Source organism: Rattus norvegicus, chromosome 8, assembly GCF_036323735.1.
Source record: "Rattus norvegicus strain BN/NHsdMcwi chromosome 8, GRCr8, whole genome shotgun sequence".
Lineage (NCBI taxonomy): Eukaryota > Metazoa > Chordata > Mammalia > Rodentia > Muridae > Rattus > Rattus norvegicus.
This window is the reverse complement of record NC_086026.1, coordinates 67,626,539-67,641,917: the sequence shown is the minus strand read 5'-3', so window position 1 is coordinate 67,641,917 and position 15,379 is coordinate 67,626,539. Positions and strand designations below refer to the sequence as shown.

Sequence of the window (15,379 nt, the reverse complement as noted above, 5' to 3'; positions counted from 1 at the left end):
TCTTTTTTTCAGAGCTGGGGACCAAACCCAGGGCCTTGCGCTTGCTAGGCAAGCACTCTACCCCTGAGCTAAATCCCCAACCCCAATTTATTTATTTTTATGTATGTGAGTACACTGTTGCTGCTACTGTCTTCAGACACACCAGAAGAGGGCATCAGATCCCATTACAGATGGTTGTAAATCACCATGTGGTTGCTGGGAATTGAACTCAGGACCTCTGGAAGAGCAGTCAGTGCTCTTAACCGCTGAGCCATCTCTCCAGCCCTGCAAGCCCCATTTTTTTTTCTTTTCTTTTTTTTTTTTTTTTCGGAGCTGGGGACAGAACCCAGGGCCTTGCGCTTGCTAGGCAAGCGCTCTACCACTGAGCTAAATCCCCAACCCCCCATTTTTAAACACTATTAATCTGAGGGACAATTTTAAGCAAAAGGACCAAAGCAATTCATACAAGCAAGTTGTCTCCCTGTCCAAAACTAATAGCCTCGTAGCCAAGGCATAACGCTTTGTTTATGCTATTACTCTTTTAGGTGAAGGTTGTTTGTTTTTGCTTTTTTTTTTCTTCAAGAGCTTCTTATATAAAGATGTTATTCTACTGAGATCAAGGAAATACTGAAAGGTACTGATGGCAGGGACTTTGACTCAATGTTTCAGGACCTGGGTAAGGTAGGGAGTGGTGGGGGGAGGGAGAATCCTGGTTTAAGGGAGTGTAAGCCCAAGATCATATAGAGTGCAAACCAGTGTGTAGAATCTGTTTGTGGCTATGCTTCGGGCACCCCCACGGGTGTCTAACTGTAGAATCTGAAGACGGGAAGGAGGAATCTCTAGCTGGATGGTCTTGGGTGCTCATTTCCACTCTAGAAGCTCTGGGCCTTGCCTCTTTCTCCTTAGGATCATGGTGGGAAAGTCCACTATGTTGTATCCTCAGGAGTTGGGACAAGTTTGATCCTGAGAACCTAAAAGAAAGAGGCCAATATTTTACCGTAATGCCGCCTGGGCTCAATACAACGTGGACAATAGGGGAGCCTTTTGAATTATAACAGCATCCTACAGCTGAGCTGAACCTATTCTGTAAGAGTCAAGGGAAAGGAGGCTGGAGAAATGACTCAGGACCCAACAGGGAGGACATTAGCTGAAATACCCAACAAAGGGGAGAGAGAACCTGTAGAGACCATAGCCAGTGGATAGGCACAGCCCTGGCTGAGGGATGGGACTGACCACTTACCCACCTCAAAAATATTAATCCAGAATTCTTCCTGTCAAAAGGAAATGCAGGGACAAAGAGTGGAGCAGAAACTGAAAGAAAGGCCATCCAGAGACTGCCCCACCTAGGGATCCATCACATCTGCAGACACCAAACCCAGACATTATTGCTGATGCTAAGAAGTGCTTGCTGACAGGAGCCTGGTATAGCTGTCCCCTGAGAGGCTCTGCCAGAGCTGAACCAATATAGATGAGAATGTACACAGCCAAACAGCAAACTGAGCATGGGGACCCCAATGGAGAAATTAGGGCAAGGACTGAAGGAGCTGAAGAGATTTGCAACTCCATAGGAAGAACAACAATATCAACCAACCAGATCCCCGACCCCCACCTCAAAGCTCCCAGGGACTAAACCATCAACCAACACGTGGAGGGACCCATGGCTCCGGCTGCATATGTAGCAGAGGATGCCTTATCTGACATCACTAGGAGGGGAGCCCCTTGGCCCTGTAGAAGCTTGATGACCCAGGATAGGGGAATGCTAGGGTGCTGAGGCAGGAGTGGGTGGGCAGGTGGGGAAGCACCCTCAGAGAGGCAGGGAAAGGGGGATGGGAAAAGGGGCTTGTGGAGGGGAAACTGGTAAGGGAGATAACATTTGAAATGTAAATAAATAAAATAACCAATTAAAAATGCAAAAAAACCCCAAAACAAAACAAAAAACCCAAAAAACAAAAACAAACAAACAAACAAAAAACAAGCACTGACTGCTCTTCCAGAGGTCCTGAGTTCAATTCCCAGCAACCACATGGTGGCTCACGCCCATCTGTAATGAGATCTGATGCCCTCTTCTGGTGTGTCTAAAGACAGCTACAGTGTACTCATATACATAAAATATATGAATAATTCTTTTAAAAAATGAAACCATGCAACCTAAGGAAAAACCAAATTACTTTATCTTAGACAATTCCTGAGTATGTCCAAAAACAAAACAAAACAAAAAACAACAAACCCAGACAAACAAGAAACAAGAAACAAAATAAAAAAACAAAAACAGGTAACAGGCCAGGACAAAGTGTCTCCTCCCATTCTCCAGAGCTCCATCCCACATTCCCCCATTACCCCAAGTTACCAGACCAAAGGGAGTCTAGCCCTATGAGGCGATCTAGGAATGCGGCCTCCTCTCAGCCAGACACTTATGCCTATGGGACTCCTGTAGGGAAAGGCCTGGTCCCATGGAGCCAATCCAAGTCCACATCACCTTTTCAGTTCCAGACCTCTGCAAAGTAACAAGGCCTGAAGCTTCTTGAGGACCCATCCAGACCTACCAGTAACGTTAAGCTTATGAACCTAAAGAGAAAAAACTCTTGCTGTACTCCTGAAGGGACATAGAAGATCTGAGAGGAAGCTAAAGAACATGTAGGTGAGTTACTTACTCAAAGTCCTAATGTCTGCCAGCCCAGTGCACAAGTCATTCTTGATCAAGAACCCACTGATGGGAATTATGACAACCCAGAGTGAACTCATAAGTAGAAAATGATGATAGAAAACCTTTCTGGAAGCGTAAAATTGTGTATTATAATCTGTTAATTGTGATCAGATCAGAGAAGTCACCCAAGGGGGGGAATGGGATCCTGCTTCATTTCTCAACAGCCTATCTGAGGCTTTCAGGAAATAAACAAACTGAGATTCCTAACCCCACAAAGGACAAACCCTTTCACTAGTCAGCGTTTTATTAGTCAGTCAGCCAACAGCCACAGATCGTTTCAGAGCTTGGCTGTTGGACATTACCTTCTCAAATTCAACAACCAAGGTCTGGGGAAAAGACTAAGAGAAATGTGGAGAGAAGAAAAGGGGACCTAAAGGATTGGGCTTGTCCTTGATGGAGCTATTGGCCAGATCTGTCTGCCAATGGATACCCATCTTAGTTCTCAGAGACCAGAAGGCGACACTCAGGATTGCTTCAAGTACAGGCTTACAGGCCAAGGCATGTAACTGTCTACCCTCTATATAATCATGTCCAGTGAGTAAGAACTTAAAGGCTTGAAACCCCCTTGGAAGGCAGATCACCCCCATTCTAAAAGAAAACATCAGCCAAGCCCCAACATCATAATCACTATACAGAACTGAGGGTCCAGGGAGCAGGCTGTCTCCAGATATGATACTTTGACCCCTGTTGAAGAACCTCAAGTTACCCTATGCACAGAAAGTAAGAACATTAATCTGCTTATAGATACTGGGACCAACCCCCCAGCCCTTCCTTGCCTTTCTCCCTGGAACTTTTCCTCCTGATCTACAGTTATGTTAGGGGCAGAGAGAATCCCCCAAAGACATATCTCAGGGGCCTAGTTATGCCAGAAGGAGCCATTCTGAATAGTGGATAATATTTTGATATATATATTTTTTTTGACTTTTCAGGGTTTTTAATAGTCACATGCAGAGGTCCTGTTCATTTCAGCTCCTTCACTGCCAAACCTGGGGGCAGGGACTGCTTCAGCTTCTCCGCCTTCTCCTTGTCTGTGATAACCAGGGTGTAGAGGTACCTGCTACAGCGGACCTTGAACTTTACATTATCCTTGTTTTTCTTGATCTTGACAGATTTGGCATCCTTCCGCCGGGCTGTGAGTAGAAAGTCCTTGATTTCCTCAATTTTCCGAGGCATGGCGACGGGCGCTCGGCTCTGGCGTCAGCACCTGCCCAGAAAAACTCCTATTTTGATATATATTGATACATAGCCCTGCCACAGCAAACTCAGACCAAACAACCATCAAAATCTTAGACTTCCTATTGACTCTAGACTACTAAGTCTTACAGAAAAAAAGGCTGAGATAACTCATAATTGAACTAGGACCCTAAAAGATAGAACAAGCACCTCAAATTCCGCATCCTTTAACAGAAACAATCCTTTAACAGAAAAGTGGATTCTCATGGAGGCCCCAGCACTGGGTATGCCCAGTATCTAAAAGTCTTGTTGTTTGTGGCAGAAAACTAGACCTTGCCTCAAAGGTTAACTCAACAGTTAGGAGCAGAGCTGAGGCTTGTCACATATTTTTTTTAAAGAAATAAGATGCATCAGAGTGAGCCCCATCTCTAAGTGAGCCCCATCTCTAAGAACTGTGGCAGTCACAGCTCTGCTAGTTAAAAGGCTTCTGAGCTATCTTTGAGGCAACCATTAAAAGCCTTCATACTCCATTAAGTAAAGGCCACATTAGAATTAAAGGGACAAGTATGGTTAATGGAAGTACACAAGCAAAGCATTCGGCAACTCTTTTACACAACACAAAGGTAGCCAGCAAAATCTGTGGCACCCTAAATCCTGCCTCACTTGGGCTCAGATCTGGCACACTTCTGTACTGAGACCATCTTCACCCATCCCTGACTAAGCAACTAGCCCCTGGGTAATCCAAATGGGATCTGACTTACTAATGGGGGCAATTATATTCTTAAAGGACAACATAAGGTGGGATATCCAGTGATCAGGAAGACAACAATAGTTGAGGCTTCCCTAACCCCCTTCTATCCTAGTACAGAAGAGGAGGCCCATTCTAGGGAAAAGGGAAAAGATTCACATCGAAGCAGGCCTTCATGGCCTTACATGTCCACATACCATCTATAAAGAATGACAAGTAGTTTTTGGGATCATACTTAGTTATCTATTTTGCGTGTGTGCACATACCATGGCATATATACAGAGGCATGAGGACGGTGATGGGAGTTGGTTCTCTCCTTCTTTGCATTTCTGAGATTGAATTCAGGTTTAAGGCTTGGCAGCAAATACCTTTCCTTGCTGAGCCATCCCTGCTCTTAGAGTGAGGGCGACTATAATAGCCACCAGCTCACCCATAAAACCTGGACAAGAAATTCCAGATCTATTAGAAGCTATTCAGCTCGCCAAACAAGTGGCAGTATTCATTACAAGGGCTACCAGAGGAACATGGTCCAAGAAAATAGGCCAGCAGACAAAGGGACAAAAGTGGCAGTCTTAACAGATGCCCTGAGAGCTATCACTGTCCCTCCAAAGAAGGATTATAGAAAGCCAAACTATACTCCTGGGAGAGACAATGGGCTCTAAAACAAGGGGGCAACCAAAGGGGAGCATGAATCTGTATAGAGAACTAAACATTTCTCCCCCTACTCTCCAGGGGAAAGTAATTAAAGGCATACGTGACTCGGTCCATTTGGGCAAAAAGCCATCCTAGAAATGGTAACTCGATTGTTTTTAGGGCAGGGACTGACATTCACAGTAAAGTAAGTGTGTGTGTGTGTGTGTGTGTGTGTGTGTGTGTGTGTGTGTGTGTCCTGCACTGTTGCATATGTTACAACTCTAGCCATATTTGTCCTCTATATCTCAAAGAAATCCAGAGGTGTCACTGAACCAGGTGAGGTGGCTGGGCACATAGACTTATTTATATGCCTCCTCCTGCCAGCTTCAAATATCCTTAGTGTTTATAGACACCTTTGCCACCTCAGAGGCTTCGCCCACTAGCACAGAAAAGGCCACTGAAATGGCAAAGCCTCCACTCCTCAAAGGAAATAATCCCAAGGTTTTGTCTCTTCTCATTACAGAGCAATAATGGACTGTCCTTCAAATCACAGATGACCCAATCTATACTAGGGCTCTAGGGATAAAGAATGTATCAGTACTCTGCTTAGAGGCCACAGACATTCAGCAAAGTTGAAAGGACTAACTGAGCCATTAAACAGATCCTAGCAAAATTTTGTCAGGAAACTTCTGAAAAATGCCTGAAACTATTGGCCATCACCCTTATGAGCATTAGAACAGCTCTGAAATTAGATACCAAGCTCAGTTCCTGTGAGTTATTATATGGATGACCTGCCCTCACTCTAGATCTGATCTTTGACTCTGAGGTCAACCAGATGACTCAATATATAATGAGCGTAGGGCAAGTCTGACAAGCTTTACAGAAATATAGGAGCAAGGTTATGCCCAGTCCAACTGATGGGACTGTAAAGACTGTAGATCTGGAAACTGGGTCCTCCTTAAAACTAGAAAAGACCCATAGAACAGTAGGGTCCTCAGTGGAAGGACCCTTACCATGTGGTCCTTACCTGTTGGCTGTAGAGCCATGAGGGGTCAACAGCTGGGTTCAGATCTCCAAGATAAAATCAGTCACATCAACATAGACGATCCGCTGTAACACTGGGGAGAACGCCGGCTCCTGTGAGCCAGTGGAAAAATCTTAAAAGGTTCTTTTCAAAATTCAAAATTTAGTGACACCTTTGATGGCAACTGACTTGGATGTTCTGAAACACTCCTTCTTGGGCTCCTTTTGCTTCTCTCTAGGAATCCTATACCTAAAGTATGAAAGCTTGCCTTTTCTGAGCTAGATAAACTCATCTATCCTGATTTTAATTTTCTTCCTCATTCTACAAAAGCAAGACATCCACTGGTTCCTACTAGAAACAAGATGGACTTCATTGACTCCTCTGATTCCTGGCTTTGCCCTAAGATGCAACAATTGTACTAAGAACAATTATCTCTCAGAGACCTCCTAATCAGTATGGAGGAACTAGCTCATGACACACCTTACGCTCAGGCTTTAAATACACCCTATAAAATGAAAACTTCAACCATGGAGTAAGTAGTGGCCCAAGTCCCAGGTATCCACAAAGGAAGGCTGTCTCTTTGGAATATATCTCTGGGCCAGAGGGCTACATAAATACTCAAAAAAGGGCAAGTTTCTGTTTTTCTCATTTTGATAGAACTGGCCCATAAATAGGGATGCTAAATGCCCCCTTGTTCAATTTCCGTATGTGCAAAAGCAAAGAAGGACCACACAGGAAACCAGAGAGTGATGAGGACTCAGACTGATCTAATTTTCTCTGTGTCCTGGGGCAATAGATGCTTTAACTATTATCTTAATACCGATGCCGAATCTGCCACAGTAATGGTGGAACTGGGAACGTTTTGCTTGCCTCTATCAATACAATGTTTTTGTTGTTGTTGTTGTTGTTGTTACCATATATTCATAGCCAAGGTGACCCAAGCTATTCTCTACAATTCAATCTTCTGACCTTTGTCACCTGGCATGTGGCTGAAGTTCCCTGTGGTAGCATCTTTCTTCCTTGAAGCCAACCCCCTTCTATTGGCCTTGGGAAGCAGGAGACACCCCCCCTCCCGCCGCCCATCTCTCATCTCACTTTAAACCTTTCCTTTATCTACCATTTGTAAGTATATTTGGGTCCAGGAGACAGCTACTGCTGTAAATTTACAGGACACTACATCTTATGTGGAACGAGAATATTTTCTGTCCTTTCTCGGAGATGGCAATGTTAACATACCACTGCATCAACTTCTCCAGGACTAATAACGTACACTAGAGAGAATTTTCCAACTTTCATATATACTAGTTACTTGGAGTCTTTTCTCAAGACCTCCCTGTTACACCCTCTTTAACAGAAATAGGAGAGATAGCTCCATGGATACCAAACATTCCTGAGTTTAGTGGCTTAAGGTTGACAGTCCGGTGTTGGACTAATCAATAATGGGTTGGAGTACATTGAGGAGCTTGTTCTCACCTATGAGAGTTTTACATTTCAAGAGGTCAATCCAAAAACCTTGCACTATGAGAGACGCAGGAGGCCACTGTAGTTTCTATTGAGGTACAACAAGAAAGCCTCGGCTCTCTCACAACGGGCCCTGGGTCTTAAATGTTTTGGCAGCTCAGATAGAAGTTTGTGGAAAGCTTAACAAAGCATGTGACTCTGGATTAACTACACAAACTGTTGAAGAGACCCTCTAAAATTAAAGAAGGTGATTCAGGTACACTCAAATCTAAACTCTAATATCTATCAAAAATCAAAGTTAGGCTCTCTCACTGGACCTGGGAAGAGCCAACCAATGGGTAATGGGAGCCCCGATGGCTTTGTGCTCATACTCTTCGTTCTTAGGCTTTTAGTCCTCGTATCCTAAACCCAGTAGCTTTATTTGTATAGTCTGAAATGCAACAATGACGATGAGCAGAAGTACTGACACATTGAAGATACCAAACAGTTGAAACCCTGAGAAGACCAGAACTTAAAAATGGAGCCTTCCTATGGACAGAAAAGGGAGAGAATTCTGTGATCCTTTTTAGGCAGAGTTTACACCCATGATTAATATGCAAGTATCTGTAGAAGGTGTATCAGCACTCCTTTGCACCCAGAAGTTTCTGGGAGTATAATTCTCAGGTAAACTGGGACAGGAGAGTAGGGAATACGGTGGAGGAGCGTAGCAATGCAATGCCATGAAAATACCTCTTATATCCTAATAGACTGGAAGCTTTGATGTACTTCACAGCCAAAGTGTGTCTTGAGGTCACGTGTATCTCATGGGAAAGAACCAATCCCTGACACTATTAATGATATTTTGTTATGATTGCAGACAGGAGCCTAGCATAACTGTCCTCTAAGAGGCTCCACCCAGCAACTGACTGAAACAGATGCAGAGACCCACAGCCAAACATTAATGGAGCTCTGGAAGTCTTGTGGAAAAAGTTGGGGGAAGGATTGAGGAACCTAGAGGGATACAGACTCCACAAGAAGACCAATGGAGTCAACTAACCTGGACCCTTGGGGGCTCTCAGAGACTGAACCACTAACCATAGAGCATACAAGGGTTGGGTTTAGGTCCCCTGCACATATGTATAGCAGATGTGCAGCTTGGTCTTCATGCTGGCCTCCCAACAACTAGAACAGGGGCTGTCCCTGACTCTGTGGCCTATCTGTAGATCCTGTTCCCTAACTGGGCTGGTTTGTCTGGCTTCGGTGGGAGACCAGGATTTACTTACTCCTGAAGTGACTTGAGGTGCCAGGGTGGGTTGGTACGCAGGGGGGATGTCCCCCTTCTCGGTAAAGGTAAAGGGGGAAGGACCATGTGAAGGGGACTGGGAAGGGGGCTGCTATTGGAATGTAAAGTGAATGAATAAACGAACAAACAGGAACAAAACCTGATATTCTACTGTGTGCTCAACTTGTTTGTTTAACCTGCCTTTAAGAAAAGAATGCAGCAACCAATGTTACTTGCCTTGCATTTTCCATGTAATAAACTATTCCAACCTAAGCCAATGCACAGGTTAATCTTAAGTTATTATGTACTCTTCCATTCCCTGACACAAGAGTAAAACATGTGTGTTTGCATGTTGTTTGTGTGTGTGTGTGTCATGGTAATCATTTGCTGGAAAGAACAAGTTGGCTGAAAATGAACATCCACCATAAATGTTGGAAGCGGCATTCTGGTATTGCTTGATAGTGTTTGTTTGTTTGTTATCTTGGCCATTTGGGGTCAGTTGGAGTCAGTTACTTAATCCCTTGTAAAACTCTGTTAGAAATTTCTGGAAAGTATCCCTCATTCCTTCCCTATGTGATGCTTTCTGTGCTGTTTAATAAAAGAGAGCGTAAAGGTCTTTGTGAAGGACAGACACACAAGAACACATAAACACAGACAAAGGGACAGAATCACCAGACAGCTTCAAGTAGGTACAATTCAAGAGCCAGACAAATAAACAGAGGAGGACAGAAGACAAGGGAGAGGAGTGGTGAATTCAAATATGGGCTTATCCTTGGTTAAATGCCATAAGAGAACGTGTTTTGATTTCTTTCATTAATGTGACACTCACTACTCTGTTGCTGTGAAAAGATATCATGATCAAGGCAACTCATAAAAAAAGAAAAAAAGAAAGCATTTCATTGGAGACTTGCTTACAATTTCAGAGGGTTAGTTCCTGATCACCTTGGTGGGAAGTGTGGCAGCAGGCAGGGATGGTCTGGAGAAGTAGCTGAGATTTTTACATCCTGATCTACAGGCAGGAGAGGGGGAAGGGTAAAGGGAGGGTCGGGTCACAGACAGAGACAGAGACAGACAGATACAGAGACAGACAGAGAGACAGAAAGACAGATACTGGGCCTGGTAAGCCCATCTCTGTGACAAGGTCATACCCACCAACCCTTCCCAAACAGTTCCGCTACCGAGAGACCAAATGTTTAAATATATAAGCCTATTAGGGCCATGCTCATTCAAGCCATCACATACAGAGATGCATTATTAGTGACTTTGAGTTTATTATTAATGCTTTCAACCTGATGCAGAGAAGGAGATTCTAGAGATGACATATAAAAGGAGAAACAGTGAGCAACTGGAAACCTGGGCTTGATTCAGCCAAGGGACCATGCTCAAAAAGCCCATGAACTCACTGGTGGGTACTATGTAAATGACCCTTAAAAAGTTATGCAGCCCCTGCCCTGGCTTTCTAAGAGCCAGGGAGCATAAGCCAGGTCTCACACACCTCCAAGCTCCTCTATATTTCTCCCTTAGACACTACCTCCTTTCCTGTAACTATCCATGTGTCTCTTGCACACTCTAGCAGCTGCCCTCTGGACTCAAATCTCCTGTAACAAGAGGAGGACCCAGGAGAAAAGAAATCCAGATGAGGGGTGGAAGGAAACACTTAGGAAAAATATCTGAGAAGGATTTCAGGTCCTCCAGAACCAAAGCTGCTGGCCTTCTCCTCCATGTCTTCTAGGGGATAGACTGTGGAAGGGAGAGAAGTGATGGCTTGGAAAGCAGGATAAGGGACCAGCCTCACAAGTTACATGGGGAGAGACAAAGCCTACTGAGGAGGAAATGACTAGAGTTGGGGGAAACCACAGAGCCCAATGGGAGAGAAGGCTACTCTTGGTTCTCTGTTGCCCAGGTAAGTTCCTGATTGGGTCAATGAACCGCTGTTGATATAGAGCAAGTGTCTTGCTCTCCACTTGTGAGGTAGGATATTCTGGCCCACAAGAGGGGAAACTGATCAGAGAAACAAATTTAACTCTGAGCCTCCTTGGGAGTATGCTTGTAGTGCTGAGAAATCACTCCTGTGTCCTAACTATGTTAAACTACAGGGTCATGGAGCCCATCATACACCAATGTCAGACATGTGGAGAAGAGACCCTCAGACCTAGAAGAGGCTCACCTGTCTCACTAGCCTGGTGACATGAGCAGGTATGTCCCTCCTTCATCAAGAGGTCTCTGCCCATTAGTGTTCCATGCAGAGGTGGCAGCAGAGACAGAACTCTGGGAGTGAGGGCCTCAACCACTCAACCAGGAAGCAGACAACTGGGTCTCATTCCCTCTCTCTACCCTTCTGTCTGTTGGCCTATCTATCTATCCATCCATCAATCTACCTATAATCTATCTATCTATCTATCTATCTATCTATCTATCTATCTATCTACCTATAATCTATCTATCCATCTATCTATCTATCCATCCATCAATCTACCTATAATCTATCTATCTATCTATCTATCTATCTATCTATCTATCTATCTATCTCCTCCTCCTCCCTTTTACTCCTCTTTATCTCTCTCTGTTCCTCTCCCTCCCTACCAGCTAACTAGCCCGCAGCAAACAGCTAAATATAGTCCCTTATTCTTTCACTCCTAGGAACTGTCCATCAACATTAATTTCTCAGCTCAGTCATTCTAGCCACAAGCAGCTGCTGCTCCTGGAATGCTCTGAGCTGAACTCAGGCCATCTTTGCTGGGGTGGAGAAAGCACATCTTGAAAGGGCAGCTTTCGGGAGTGTGAAACCGCATGGATTTTGGAACCAGAGACTAGAGTTTGAGTTTTGGTGTTTCTATTTCCAGCTGGTCAACCTTAGGCGAGCTTTATTGGCTTCATTCCATGGTGGGCTCATAAGATTGTTAGGATGGTCAATCATGATCATAGATACAGAGCTTCTAGTCGAGCCTTGGGCATGGATGGATAGCTGTTTGTCCCCTGGCCTTTATGGCTCAGAATCTAGAATTGGGATGACTAAGGCAGCTTCGCTGAGATCAGAGATCAGGTATACACATACTATCTGTCCCTGACTTTCCTCTTTGACACTATGTGGCTGTCATATGTGCATCCTGGGGAGCCAGATTACTGTCCCTCACTGCTACTCTCTCCCCATCACCTACACACATATGAAGTTAAGCAAACTCAGAGATGGATAGTTGGAACATGCAACATACAAACGCCCACCATGCCCTTTCACATACAAGCATTCCCAGATACTCACCGACACAGAGGCCCAGGTACATCCAGCTATGCAAACCAGCGCACATAGACGCACACCTGAAGCATGCCAGAACGGATACAAATGAGGCCACTGACAATCTATGTGGCCTCACAGAGACACAAACTACTGCAAGCACACACAGGAAGCCATGTACGTGTGTGAGAATGCAAGCATATCGGCTGACTCTGTGTGCAGGTGTACCACCCCACTGGATGACAGAAGCCTAAGGCCTGGATGCTTACCTGCATGGAACACAGAGCCCTAGCATGGATGTCTGAAACACAGAGCCATTGCCTGGGTCCTACTCTCCAGGCCTGAGCCAGGCTTGGGCTCTGGCGTGTAAAGAGACTTTGGCGTCCTCTGCTGACGACAGTGTTGCCTGCAGCCTGCATCAGCCTTGGGGAGAAAAAAAACGGAGACTGCAGCTAGAGTAGGAAGAGAGAAAACAGAAAGAAGGTGAGGAGTGAGGAGAGGAGAGATGAGAACCAGGCAATGTTCTGCTGCTGCAGCCACTAGGATTAAGATCTACTTACAGCCATCAACTGCCGAGACTTCTGGGTGACATACTGGGCAGTGTGACAGACAGGCTTCGGGAAGGATCTCTGGCTGCAAATGAAGCTGTGCCCTGAGCCAGCACCTTTTTACTTCCTCCAGAAAAGCCTGGTCGGACTGTCAGTCCTGATGAAGCAAGGAGCCAGACAGACACAGGGACGGCACCCTCGCTGCCCACCATGAGCTTCCTGACTGTGGCTTCATCTTCACTGATCAGGAAACACGTAGTTGCTATGAGTGTAAAGTAACAGCAGCTGTTCTACTGTAAGTGGGGATATTATTAAGGTCATGGCCTTGGCCATGGGCTTCACACAAGGTGAAGGGTGGAGCTTTGTCCCAGGCCTTGCAGGTGCCATGACACCCTGGGAGGAGAGTGACAGGTGAGGTGGACAGTGTCACATTTCTGCAGAAGGCTACAGTGTCACACTGATAGAATTCGTCAAGAAGCACCAGTCATGGCTGGCTAACCTGGCTTCTGCGGGGCTTCCCTCTTGCTAAGGTGGTGGTGAAGAGGCCCTTCTTTGCCTTGGCAGGACTTACAAGTTACTTGGAAACAGCCAGTGGTCAGTCCTGTGGACGAACACACTCTGTAAAGAAAGGCAGCCAAAAACAAAATCAAGAAGCTGACAGGATATGCTCAGTTCCCCTGGTCTTTCTTCCTGAGTGATGGGGGTTCAGATGACACCTGACATTGTGGCTGCATCCCACGACTCTGTTTTCACCTTCAACTATTGCAACAGTCCCCTCTCAATCCCCAGGTCTCCTGTTGATCTCCTACCAGTGTCACAGTGTCCCAGACACTGCCTTAGTCACTCTTCTATTGCTGGGAAGAGGCTCCATGACCAAGGCAACTCTTAGAGAGGAAAACATTTAATTGCGGCTGCCTTACACTTTCAGAGGTTTAGTTCATTATCATCATGGCAGGGAACATGGCAGCAATCTACATCCTAATCTGAAGGCGGGGGGGGGAGGGGGAGGGGGAGAGGGAGGGAGGAAGGGGAGGGAGGAGGGGGAGGGGGAGAAGGAGGGGGAGAGGGAGAGAGAGAGAGAAGGGGAAGGAGAGGGAGAGGGAGAGGGAGAAGGAAAGGGAGAGGGAGAGGGAGAGGGAGAGGGAAAGAGACACACTGACCTGTGTGTGAGCTTTTGAAACCTCAGTGACACATTTCCTCCAATAAGGCTACACCTCCTGATTTTTAAAAATCCTCTTCAAATAGTATCACTCACTATCAATAGTAATCAAATATATGAGCAGGTGGGAGCCATTGTTATTCAAACCACAACCTGTACCTTCATTCATGCTGGAGCTGGTACCCGGCCCCTGCCCTGGCTGAACAGCCCAGAGTCATGGCATCCAGATCTAGCTCTTCCTTCCTCTCCTTCTTCTAGGCTTCTCTGAGATTGGGGAGGAAACAGAAGCCACATGACTGTCTTGTCTTGGGTAGAGGGTCCCTGCTTCTCTGGCTGCTTCCCTCTCTGCTCTCTGCTCTGTGACTTGTGATTTTCATGGAGGACCCACAAGGGAGGCCCCAGGACGAGGACATCGCTGTCAGCTCCAGTCAACTACTTCACCCACAATCTCTCCCCTATTTCTTCTTTCCTCTGTTCAGCAAGCTCAGAGGTATAACCCCAAGCCCCTAATTTAGTAGCCCTACCCAGGGAATGAGAAATCTGTGTCTCCTTATAGGAAATGCCCTGTGACAGGGAGCCAGTCCTACTCACACAGCAAGGGGAGCAAATGGCCACCCAAGCCCTGTTCTGCACTCTCCATATGTAAATAGTAAATACCGTTAACTAACTGCTTACTAATGTTAAGTACTGTAAAATACTGTCAGCCTGTGTCCCATGCCTGCTCTCATCCTTGTGCTTTCAGAAGTGGAACCAGGGGACACTCCAGTAGTTGGTAGGTGACTCTGAATGGCCAGCGCATTGTCCCTCAGGGACAATTGTCAGCCTCAGGGTTCTGCAGCTTCAGTGCTCAGCTTTGGGCCTAGCTGCAGTTCTAGAACAGGAGGGCAAGTCCAGCACAGCACAGAGACCCTTCTAATGCCTAAGTTCAACCCCACAAAGCCCTCTCCTGATCTGCAGAGGCCCCTCCTCCTGATCTCAGTGGTGTGAGAGAGAACCCTGAACCAGGAGGGAAAGCCAGTGGGCTTGGGAGCAAGGGTGAGCATTCCCATGATAGGACTGCCAAGATTCTCTAAGACATGCAAGGCCTGGACTACAATGTATCTTCCATTTTATTTTAGTATGGACTCATGGTGCCAGTTTCTGAGACAGAAGAACTGTGTCATGAGTCATAGGTGAGATGCTGGCATAATGGTGTTCTCTGAGGTAAGAGGCCAGGGCTACTGGGTTTGTAGAGAGCACATCATCTGGCAATCGCTTTGGGGAATGGGCTCAGTCTTTTGAAGGAGCTGACTGGGGACCCACATGGCTGATATTTCACTATAGCCATGGCTGAAGACATGCTCCAGTCATGACCACTCTAGACCATCCCAGAGACAGGTTCCTTCCAGATTCCATGTTCCTCCTTCCCTGAAAGGGTGGGGCATAATTCGAGAGGGACTGTACCTGGGGGAACATCC

General features: G+C 45.9%; 1 pseudogene; it reads right to left on the bottom strand.

The window, feature by feature from the left end:
- Window positions 1-3,580: 3,580 nt before the first annotated feature.
- Window positions 3,581-3,916, bottom strand: Rpl38-ps1 (ribosomal protein L38, pseudogene 1; annotated as a pseudogene).
- Window positions 3,917-15,379: the final 11,463 nt, after the last annotated feature.